Source organism: Octodon degus, unplaced genomic scaffold (assembly GCF_000260255.1).
Source record: "Octodon degus isolate 3935 unplaced genomic scaffold, OctDeg1.0 scaffold00091, whole genome shotgun sequence".
Lineage (NCBI taxonomy): Eukaryota > Metazoa > Chordata > Mammalia > Rodentia > Octodontidae > Octodon > Octodon degus.
The window spans coordinates 1,802,333-1,814,354 of record NW_004524667.1 but is presented as its reverse complement, the minus strand read 5'-3'; the positions used below and the strand labels follow the sequence as shown (position 1 = coordinate 1,814,354).

The 12,022-nt window shown below is 40.2% G+C and overlaps 1 pseudogene; it reads right to left on the bottom strand.

The window, feature by feature from the left end:
• The window catches only part of LOC101577331, a 71,974-nt pseudogene extending 61,311 nt beyond the window's left edge, over positions 1-10,663 (bottom strand).
• Between the last annotated feature and the right edge of the window lie 1,359 nt (positions 10,664-12,022).

Below are 12,022 nucleotides of genomic sequence, written 5' to 3'. Positions count from 1 at the left end.
ATCAGTGTATTCTTTAGAAGGACTTAGTACTTCTTTGATTATAATTATCACTAAATTTTTTAGTTCCGAAATTATTTCTGATCTGATTTCTTCTATACCTTTGTGCAGTTGTTTCTTTACTGCCAACGCTATTATTTCAGAGATATCTGGTGTATGATTTCCAGTTTCCTCAGTGCTGGTGTCTTCTGCAATTATACTGGTTGGACTCAGGGCTTGAGACTGCGTTTTATTCCTTCTCTTTGTCATTTTGTATACCACTGTCTTCTGACCTTTGCTGTAGAGCTTAGATAGAGTTATTACCTTAGCACCAGGTCTGGATCTACGAAGTTCAGATTCCTCCAGGTGGGTGTTGCTTGGATCTGGCTGGGGTCTGGCTGCTGTGCTCCACTTCTTTCTGCTGGAGCTGTTAGAGTTGAACCCTTTGTGTCTCTCTGGAAAGATGTTCTGCCCCTGACTCAGCCGGGTGGGTCTTGCCTCTAGCCTCTTTACAGGGAGTTCTGCTGAAGGGTTCCACACTGGGCCTGCACTCTGGGTTGAATGAGGATCCACTGTTTCCCGGCGGTCTCACTTACATGTCAGGCCTGTGTTCCTGGTCTATTCAGGATTCTGCAGGGCCCGGGTTGTCTCACTCCCATGCCAGGCCTGCATTCTGGGTCTATTCAGGATTCGGTGGGCCCGGGTCTTCTCACTCACTGGGCCTGCAGTCCTGGTCTATTCAGGATCCTGTGGGGCCCTGGGTCATCTCACTCACTCACCAGGCCTGGACTCTGGGTCTATTCAGGATCCTGCGGGCCCTGGGTCATCTCACTTACTCTCCGGGCCTGCACTCCTGGTCTATTCAGGATCCCTCCGGGCCCAGGGTTGTCTCACTCACTCAGGTCATCTCACTCACTTGCCAGGCCTGCACTCTGGGAGACCCCACTTTTCAAGGGAGTTTTATAGAGCAAAGCCATCAGGTGGGTGCGGAGGTGAGGTGGGACAAAACCATAACCAACTAATAAGATTACCAGTACTGTTGCTTAGGTAATATTGGAATCACAAGGTTCATATGAGATGGGGTGAAACTATGGTTAACCACTTAGATTATGAGTATAGTCACTTAGGTCATATGGATTACATGGAGAAGCAAATGACTAGTAAGTATATGTGGAATGAACAGAACTTTTCCTAGAAGGGAGGGAATAGGGAGGCTCTGGTCCCCTACCCAAGGTGATTGGTGTCTATTTAGAATATCACTGCTGTTTATCCTTGGGGAAGGTGTAGTCATCTCTATCTGAGGCCTATGCTTCAATGAACACATGTCCAGCCACAGTTGTCTTCTTCACTGACCTCTTAGGAGGGTGTAGGCCTATATGGCTACCCATATATTTCTAAATAACTGATATCCAATATAACTAAATATTCAGATTAATTCAAAGCTAATTGACAATACCTGGGACATTTTCATAAAGTTCATTCCAAGAAAAGAATAAAAAAACAGGTAGTGTTCTACCTGCTCACTGCTCAAAATCAAGTTCAGAAATCCAACAGACTGATTTTTTTTTTTTTAGAGCAAAAACTGAAAGAACAGCTTATGGAGTAAAGCTATGTGCTTTTGAGATGCACATACCACATCTTAGGCACACATTATTGGCCATCACTCCTTATTAAAATATTCCTTTATTTTTATTAATGGACAAAAACTGAAGCTTTCATTCTAAAATCAGGAGCAAGATAAAGATGTCCACTGTTACTGCTCTTATTCAGTATAGTTCTAGAAACATTAGTCAGAGCAATTATACAAGAGAGAAAAAAGAAAAGAAAGAAATAAGGATAGTAAAAGAAAAAGTTAAATTATAATTATTTGAAGATGACATGATATTCTATATAGAAGACCCTAAAAACTTGATTAAGTAGGAGGATTGTCATGAGTTTGAGGCCAGCCTGGGCTGCACAGTGAGTTCAAGGTCAGCCTAAACTATACAGCAAGATCCTGCATCAAAAGAATAAATAAACACAATCACAACACTCAACAGCCTAATGAAGAAGCGGGTCTCTCATTAAGACATGCGGCCACTAAGACACAGATTGGTTAGGAAGCCTGTCCAGGGTCACACAGTTCATAGGATGGGCCTGATTTCCAGTGGGGAAGAGTAGCCCCATTATTCATTTACTCACTTAGTGGGAATTTTAGAACTCTACTTTGTGTCACCGAACCATTCTCTTGAGGAAGGCACAGTCTAATGGATGATTAAGGCACATCAACAAATTAATGTCATTTCATTTTAGTTCAGCCTAAGGTTAAATTCTTTCTAAAAACATTTCTAAGGAAAATGAGAGAGATTAAAGCAAAGAAAAAGAGGGAAACTTGGATTCCTTGTTGTTAGAAACAAAGAGAAAGTGAAGTCAAAAGACAGTTTTGTTCTTTATTAGAAAACAGGAATTTGGGGTAAGTGTGAAATTTAGTGGTGACCTAGTCTTATATTCTAAACTATATACCATATATTCTCAGATGTAGCCTAAATGGAGACAAAACATTCACACTCACAATCATACATTTGATGGAATTTCAAATTCCAGACATGTCTTGGAATCACACCAGTAATGTAAGTGTTACATTGTTTGAAACATTGGTAGAAATAGGTCAATCACCCCCTGAAACTTGGCTCATTCCTCTGCACCTCTGTCCCCTCAGCCTCTTCTCCACTGTTTTAACCTTTTCTTCAAGTGCACTTCAACAATTTAAAGTAGTTTCATAAAGTATCTCACAGAAAGGACAAAAAATCATAATTACATAGGATTGTGTCAAGATTCCACAAAGATGGCTTATTGTTTTTGTGATTTAAGACAAGAACTCTTGAGTTTTATTTCTTTTGTTTTTTGGAACCAGGAATCAAACTCAGGACCTTGTACTTGCTGGGCAGGCATTATGCCTCTGATCTATATCCCTGGCCCTGGATTTTATATTTAATATATTACATTTCTCATTCAAAAGAGGACAGTGAATAGTATTTCAAAAGGCCAGCCAGGGCCAAGTATAGTGGCTCATGCTTGTAATCTGAGGCAGGAGGATCACTATGAGTTCGAGGCCATTCTGGGTTACATAGTGAGTTCAAGCCCAATCTGAACCATGTAGTGAGACTCTGTCTCAACTGAAAAAAATAATTCCAATCAGGGAAAGAAATGGCCTGGCTGCAGTCTAGGATTTCCCTAGAACCCCCATCGTACTCTGTAGCTGCTCCTCATTCATGTCCAGAGGGGGGACTGAAACTCCCAACAGCCAAACAGATTTTCTAGCTTCTGTTCATCAGGCAGCAATTAATTGCCTACTAGTAACAGAATGAGAGACATAATTCTAGTAGAATCCACACATTTTCCTTTGAGATATTTTATTAACTATTTTCTTCACTGCATCCAATGGACATGGAGCCAAGACCACAGCCAGAGCATCTTGGAAATGATTTTCAGAATTCTTTTACTTTCCATGGAGTTGTGCTTTAAAGCTTAGTGCTGCCCTTTCTCCCTAAGAGTGAATCAAGTGGGATGGAAAAGTACAGCCAATAGGAAGTCTGATGGAGGAAGACTGCCTTGAGTTTTCAGTCCTGCATGACATGGAGGATTTGGCAGATGAAACACAGTTTCCTGTTCTGGTCACCTTTGTTATACAAAACAGTGTAGCAGGTGGTTGTTGTGCTCTTGGCCTGAAGTTATGGTGAATTCTGGCCCTGCACTTTACTGGATGTGTAATTTTGAACTATTATTTAATTTCTCTGGGCCTTTTCCCTTACCTATAAAATTGAGATAATAATAGTATATATCTCCTATGATAGTTGTAACTAATAAATTCATTAAAATAGCTTTCCTTGCTGGTAGCACACCTATAAGCATGGTGAACCTTCCCAAAACCCAACAAACCTTCTATAAGAAGTGTGGCAAGCATCAACTCCAAAAAGTGGCACAGTACAAGAAAGCCAAGGATTCCCTATATGCCCAGGGAAAGTGGCATTATGACAGGAAACAGAGTGGCCATGGTGGACAGACTAAGCCAATTTTCTGGAAAGAAGGCCAAAACTACAAAGAAGATTGTTGTGAGGCTTGAATGTGTTGAGCCCAACTGCAGATCTAAGAGAATGCTGGCTATTAAGAGATGCAAGCACGTGGAACTGGGAGGAGATAAGAAAAGAAAGGGCCAAGTGATCCCGTTTTGACTTTCATCTTTGCTTTATTGTGAAAATAATAAATCCTGCTGTGTCCACTTAAAAATAAAATAAAAGAAATGAAAGAAAAAAGAAAGACCATGAAAGTTTTGCTGTTTTCATTAGTGGAGGAAAAGGAGTTGAAGAGTAAAGAGGGAGAAGCAATAGGTTTACATTCAGATCTGGCAGCAGGAAGGAAACTGAGGCCAGGTTCTAGATCCTCCTTCAACATCCAGGATGATTCTCCCATCCTGTATGTGGAAAGCTCATTTAGCAACAAGAAAAAGCCCATAGTGCTTCTTGAGTCACCAGAAAAGTATATGAAGGCAAAAAAATCTACTATTTCACTTCTGTATAAAATAGCTATACCCTATTGACAACCAATCCTGTGGTGTAGAATTTATAGGTCTATTTAATCAAAGATTATTTCAAAAACATTTATAAGAAAGAAATAAAAAAAATAGGTAATACCAAGTGGATTTGCTTACCTGCACACTGCTTAAAGCAAGGTGAATGGGAAATGGGAGGATAAATAATAAGCTCAAAGGATACATCCTTTCCAATTCTAACCCGTCTGCCTTTATTCCATAATTTCCATGGTGCTATGTCTTAGGCTTCTTCCATTAGGAGTCTGTATCCCCTGAGGTTTATATTCCTCCTCCTAGCACAATATATGACAAATCACTTTTGCTTAAAAAAAAAAGAACCCTCAGAGAATAGGTGACAGACAAAAAGAGACCACTGGGCAGGGTCCAAAGAGGTTTCACAAAGGGCAGATGGGGTATCTTAACTCAAACCACTCACTGGACAGGTTGTAAGTTTGATGATTTCCATTATAGAAAAAGAATTTTCAAGACATATCTATGAGAAGTACATAAAGGTTTTGTTAGGCAGAATTAAAGTACACACTCAGAGACCTAGAGTGTTAACCCTGAAGAGGTAGGGCTTTATAGTCTGGAGCTGGGAATATTTATGTGCTTTGGGAGTAGAAATTTATAAATCCATAGAAAATTCTAGACTCAAACTATAGGAGAAAAGTATAGACCACCCATCAGATGTAAAGATAATCATTCACTTCACTGGTAAATGAGTGGTCTATTTCATAGGAGAAAGGCAAGGGCCCAGCCTTTGAATTTTTTGAGAAGGATTTTTTTTTTTGGCTGGCTCAGGCTGCCTTAAGGGCTGGTCTGGTAAGGTACGTGGAGCTGCAGATCAAACTGCAGTATCCTGTGCCTGACTGCATTTGCATAAGCAGGTGCTTAAACAACTGAACTAACTGACAGGCCTCCCTTTGAACTTTTTAAGATGGGTGATCTAAGACATTTTACTAAAAATATTCTTTGAACTCTAACTTTGTTTCTTTATCTTATGGTCAGATTACAACAAAGCCAAGTTATGAACTTATATTAACTTTAAGGGATTTGAGGTGTGATGGGACTGAAAAAATTTAAGAAGCATGAACAAACCTAGGAAGTAAAGATGTGGAGTAAATATGTGGATAATCTCCAGTAGCTTTGATTATGTCAATGAGGCAGGAGATTAGGATCGGGCAAACTGCCTGAAGCAAGTGGGCATGACCTGTCAATCACAGAGATTCAGGAAATCTGCAGAAAACAGTTTCCAAATCCATGCACCTGGGGCCAATCAGAGAACACCATCAATTTTTCTCAGGAGAACTCAAGCAGGTCTTTCTTTCTTTCTTTCTTTCTTTCTTTCTTTCTTTCTTTCTTTCTTTCTTCTTTCTTTCTTTCTTTCTTTCTTTCTTTCTTTCTTTCTTTCTTTCTTTTCTTCTTTCTTTCTTTTTTTTTCAGAACCAGGGATTGAACTCAGGCCCTTGCACTTGCCAGGCAAGCACTTATTCTATTGAGCTATTTCCCTGGCCCTCAAGCAGGTTTTTGATAGGCTGGCATAGCCCTGACATCATCAGCCTGAGGAAAGGGAGAGTACTGATATAAGGGAATGAAACTCCCAAGCTGAAAGGTAGCTGGTGATATAGGGGAAGGAAATCCCCAACCTAAGAGGTACCTGGGAGGACTTCATGTTCTCTAAAACTGAAGAATGAATTTTAGGAACAAATGGAGGTTAAGAGCAGAATATTTATTGGGGAAACTTCTGTCTGAGAGAAGGACAAAAGGAGGACCCAAGTGGGTTGCCCCAGAAGCACCTTTCCCAGGGATTTATATATATATATATTTTCCATAATTTTATTGAGAAACAAATAGCAATGAGACAGTTTCAAACCAAATTGGTAGGACAGTGTCAATAATTAACACGTTGCATACATTCTTCCTAGTGGTTATTTGCTGTACAAGATGCAGACATGATAACCTATTAACAAACACCATTAGAACAAATCCCTGTATTCATTAAGAGAAGGTAACTATATATCTATCCTAACCACTTTGAATACACAGATACAAAATGGACATTCATCTGTATCCCCTTTTTTTGTTAAGTTCCATTATTTGAATATTATAGGTGTGTAAATTCTCCAGGGATTTTTATAGAACAAACCATATGGTGAGGAGGGTCTAAGGTGGAAAACAGGGGAACCCACTTACGTGGGCATGAGGCAGGACAAGACTGTGGTCAACTGATGAGATTGCAAGCATCATTGCTCAGGTAAAATTGATTAAATCCAGGACTAAATGGGGCAGCAAGTCACATAGCAAGTGGGCATGAATACAGAACAAGGTCTCTTCCTGCTGATGTTTGGGTTAGTGACTCTTTCAAGCTAATTGATACCATTTAGAATATCAATCTCTGACATCCATCCCTATGAAGTATGTGGCTGCATTTGTTTCCTTTTTTTGTCTTGAGGTCTGGCCCATAGTGAATCAGGGAGAAAAACCGATCTCAGGTGGGTGACCTCCAAATGATACAGGGAACCTCCAAATGATATAGGGAAAAAATGTTCTCCTAACCTCACCTGGATGAGTTTGTGTTCTCTAAAACCAAAGAATGAATTTTAGGAACAAACAGAGGTTATGAGCAGAATATATTTACTGGGAGAAAGAAAACTCCTCTTTGAGAGAGGGACTGGAGGGAAGCCTGAGTGGGTTGTCCCAAGGAGGCTGTCTCTTCCAGGGACTTTTATAGGACAAAAATCATGTGGGGCTAAGGTGGAGAACATGGGAACTTGCTTAGGTGGATGTGGGGTGGGATAAAACTATGGTCAACCAATGGGATTACAAGCACCATTGCTCAGGTAAAATTAATTAAGTCCAGGACCAAATGGGAAAGTGAGTCATGTAGTAAGCAGGATGAATGTAGAATAGGACTTTATCATGTAGCCACCCAGTAGTAATCGGATTAATGATTCTTCTGGCTCCCTCAGGGTGATGATCAATCTTGGATGCCAATCTTTAGGGAGGTCAGCATTTGTTTGATCTTTGGTCTTTAGGTCTGGCCCACAGCAGGAGCATCCATCTCCCTCACTGTGGCTAGGTATCTTGTCTTCTTTGTTATCTCCTTCGAGGGCCCTGTTTAACTGCCTATAATATTTCCATCTAATTTGGCTGCCTGCAACAATAGTAGGAGTGTCTGTTTTTCCAAAGTTGCAAAGTCACCTTGTCTTCCATATAGCCTCCTTGAGGGCCTAGCTCTGTCAGACTGCCTGTATTTCTAATTTAGCTGCCTACAACAATCAAAACCCAGCCACCACTATGCTCTTGAATACTGTGTTCTCTTTCACATTGTTCTCTTTTCACACTCTCTCACCCTGCAAAGTGTACTTCTTTTATTATTTTTAATTTGTCCACCCTCACAAGACTATGCATTAAAAATTTTACAGATTTTCACTGTAAAACCACACAAACACAGCTCCAAGGAGTTCATCTCTCTCTTGAAGGCCTGCACTTTATTTCTTTGAGTATATTCTCAAATTTCTGCTTAATACGCCTTTCTTGAGCCCCTTTCTGCAATAGGAGTTAGCAAATGTGCAATCAATCCTGTTCTATAAGTAAAGTGAGTTAGGGTCCTTATCATAGTTTTAGTAGATTCCTTAGAACCTGTCCAGTGACTCATACATAGCTAATCCATTTGAAATACAAGTATATAATTTTTCATATATTCCCAAAAATCTTAATTATGGAAATTTCTAGATTTTACCCAAATCAATTTTCTACACAGGTGCAGGCTTCTCATGTACATCATTGTACCATAAATTGTCCTTTTATTTTCCACTAAAATTTTATCTCTTACTTGATGAGCAATTTTCATGCTAGCTAAAACTATTTCATAGATATTCTTCTTTCCACAGAAAGTATAGAGCAAGTTGCTTATGTTCATATAACTGGGTCACTATTGAATTTCACATTTCACTGCTTGTTTTATCCCCAAAAGCTATTTTCTAATTAAGAAGTATAACATTTTTTTAATCACAGAAAACATGGTCTCTTTTTTTTATGAATGCTGCTGTGAGAAATGGAAGTATGGACAGTCAGCTAGGTGAACTCATTGTAATGATAGGGGGCCCCATAGGGAAGGAAAAGTAGGATGAAGGCTTCACTGAGCTTTATGAAAAATTAATAGGAGAGCTTTGACCTCAGCAGTCAGACTCCAGAAATTAGAAAGGTAAAGGCAGCTAGACTCTGAGGAATTAGAGAGAGAAACAATTAGGAAGACAAAGGCAAAGAACTCAGGACCTGGAAGTTCCCAGTTAGCATATTTAGCATATGAATCACATTTCCCTTTACTTAGTTCTTAAACCTAAACTATTTGTCATTAAGGCTTCCATACTCTTTACGCTCCACACAAGACTTGCAAAGGTTTCCTGGCCAGTAGAAATTCAAGGTGAGGATGAAAGACAAGACAAGGAGCCAATCAGATTACAGGAACCTGTGTGAGTCAAGTTTCTCAAAAAAAAAAAAAAAAAAAAAAAAAAAAAAAAAAAAAAAAAAAAAAAATTTTTGGGGGAAAAAAAAAAAAAAAAGAAAAGAAAAAGAAAAAAAAAGAAAAGAAAAAGAAAAAGAGCTACAGACAATAATGTTTGAGTTATTCACTTTCAAATGCTCCATACTTGTCTAGAGTAGGTATCTGTTCTCTCTCTGTATCTCCTTTCCTCCTTTTTCTACCTTCAATATTTCAACCTGCTACTTCAGTTCTTTCATGAGCTCTGGGTTTAGGATCATTGGGATCTACCTGTTCCAGCAGGGTGTCAGCATGAGATGGCAAGATACAGGAGAGCAGAGCACCCCTGGACACTATGACATAGGGCAACTGACATAGGACCTCTAAATAGTATAAGGGAATATTAAAGCTCTCAACCTGCTAGATGTCCAAATTGCTGAGTTTGTATTTTCCATAATTCTAGGAATGAATTCTAAGAACAATGGAGGTTAAAAGTAGGAAGAATTTACTGAAAGATAGCTTCTGTCTAAGAAAGACAGAAATGGCCCACAAAGGGGGTTGCCCACTGACTCCACTTCTCACGAATGTTTCTTTGAGTAAAGCTACGAAATGAGGCAGGTTCAAGGTGGGACAAAACTAAAGTCAGCTAGTAGTATTATAGGCAGCTCAATTAGATAGAAACATTATAGACAATCAGGCAGGGTCAGGCCTTCTTTTTTTTTGCAGAACTGGGAATTGAACTCAGGCCCTTACACTTGCCAGGGAAGTGCTTATTCCACTGAGCCATCTCCCTGGCCCCTGGCCTGCAAGGAGACAATATGAAAGAAAGACACAAAGGGCCCACAAAGGTGACTTTGCAACTTTGGAAGAGACAGACACTCCTGCTGTGGGCCAGACCTCAACACAAAAGAGTAAACAAATGTAACCACATACTTCCCTAAGTATGAGTGTCAGGGAGTGATATTCTAAATAGGTATTAATCACCGTGAAAGAGCCCAAAGAGTCACTAACCCAACCCCAACAAGAAGAGACCCTATCCCATATTTATGCTTGCTTGCTGTGTGATTTGCTTCTTCATTTGATCCTGGATTTATTCAACTTTACCTGAGAAATGGTGCTTGTAATCTCATTGGTTGACCATAGTTTTGTCCCACCTCATGCCCAATAAACGAGTTCCCATGTTCTCCACCTTAGACCTGCATTAGTCCGTGGAGGAAACAGCTTCCCTGCATAACTCTGCTTGGGTCCCCCTTGAGTCTCTGTCTTGGACAGAAGTTCTGTTTCCCCAATAAATGTTCTGCTCTTAACCTCTATTTGTTCCTAAAGTTCATTCTTTGGTTTTAGAGAACAAGAAATTGTCCCAGACACCTTTCAGGTTGGGAGTTTCATTCCTCTATATCACTAAGATTACCATTATAGTCACCTAGGTAATATTGATCCCATGGGAAGTCACAAAGTGAGATGAGGGGGAATAAAACTCTGGTCAACCAATAAGATTATGACAAATACAGTTGCTTAGGTAATATTGATTAAATGGAGATCAAACATGGAGCCAGTCATGTAGCAGCATACCTGGACTGAACAATGACTTTGTCTGGAAGGAATGGGCTAGGAGGTTCTGGTCCCCTGCCCGACATGACTGATACTAATTTAGGGTATCAATCACAACTTTTCATCTTAGGGGAAGTATGTGGGTGTAGTCATTCCTCTTTCTTGAAACCTGGCCTTCAATGAATGTGCTTCTAGCCACAATTGTCTTCTGTGCTGAGAGCTCAATCCTGCCTAACTGCCTGGAATATTTGTAACTAATTTGGCTGTGTGCAATAATTACAGTGTGGCATGGTGTACAGCCTTCCTCAGACATTGTTATCTCAGGATCCTGGTCACACACGCAATTGGGGAATACTGTTGTGAAACATCACAGAAACTGCTCCCAACTTGAGCACCCATGAAGGAGAAATGTACTTCCAGCCTGCTAGATGTAGGTGCCAAGTTTGTGTTCCCTGAAATTGAAGAATGAATTTGAAAGGACAAAGGAAGTTAAGAATAGGAAAGGTTTATTGAGAGCTCAAGAGACAAAGAGGGGTCATGGAAGTGGGTAACTACTGAGGTCATTTTCTAAGAATACTTTACAGAGCAATATCATGAGGTGGGTATAAATCCAGGAGGTTGGATGGCATAAAATCATGAGTTGAATATAACATAGGTCAAGTAATTATTTTTTATGTATGTAGTACAGGGTCTCACTATACAGATCAGACTAAGTGATTCTGCTGTTTTCAGCCTCCCAAGCACTGGGATTATAGGCTGGAGCCACCACGCCCTATCTCAGTGTGCAACAGGGGTGGGGCTGTCATGGCATGCCAAGGACTGAACCCAGGTCTCTGTGTCTGCCTAAGCAGGTGCTTTATCTGCTAAGCTATTTGGCTGGCCCTAAAATAGGTCAAGTTATAATCAACCAATAAGATTACAAATACAGGGCTGGCAAGATAGCTCAGTGGTCTGAAGTGCCTGCTTAGACAAGCTTAGGCAAAGTACACAGGGACCACAGTTTGATTTCTGGCACCACATGCTATGCCAGCCCCACCCCTGGCATGGGCTGAGCCAGCCACACACACACACACACACACACACACACACACACACACACACACACACACGATTGCAAATATAGCTGCTTATCTAATATTAACTTACTAGGGAAGCAGATCATGTAGCAAGGGTACATGGAAAGAGCAAAGGTATTTTCTGAGGGATAGGTCCAGAGGTTCTGGTCACCCACCTGGGCTACTTATTGCTATCTAGACTTTCTGGACCAGAGGGTGCTAATTATAGTATAATTCCAAGTTACTGCTTTTTCCCTAGGGAGGTAGGTAGGTCTGGCCTTTTTCCAATGCACCTCCAGTGACTTTCTTTCTTTCTTTCTTTCTTTCTTTCTTTCTTTCTTTCTTTCTTTCTTTCTTTCTTTCTTTCTTTCTTTCTTTCTTTCTAACAGA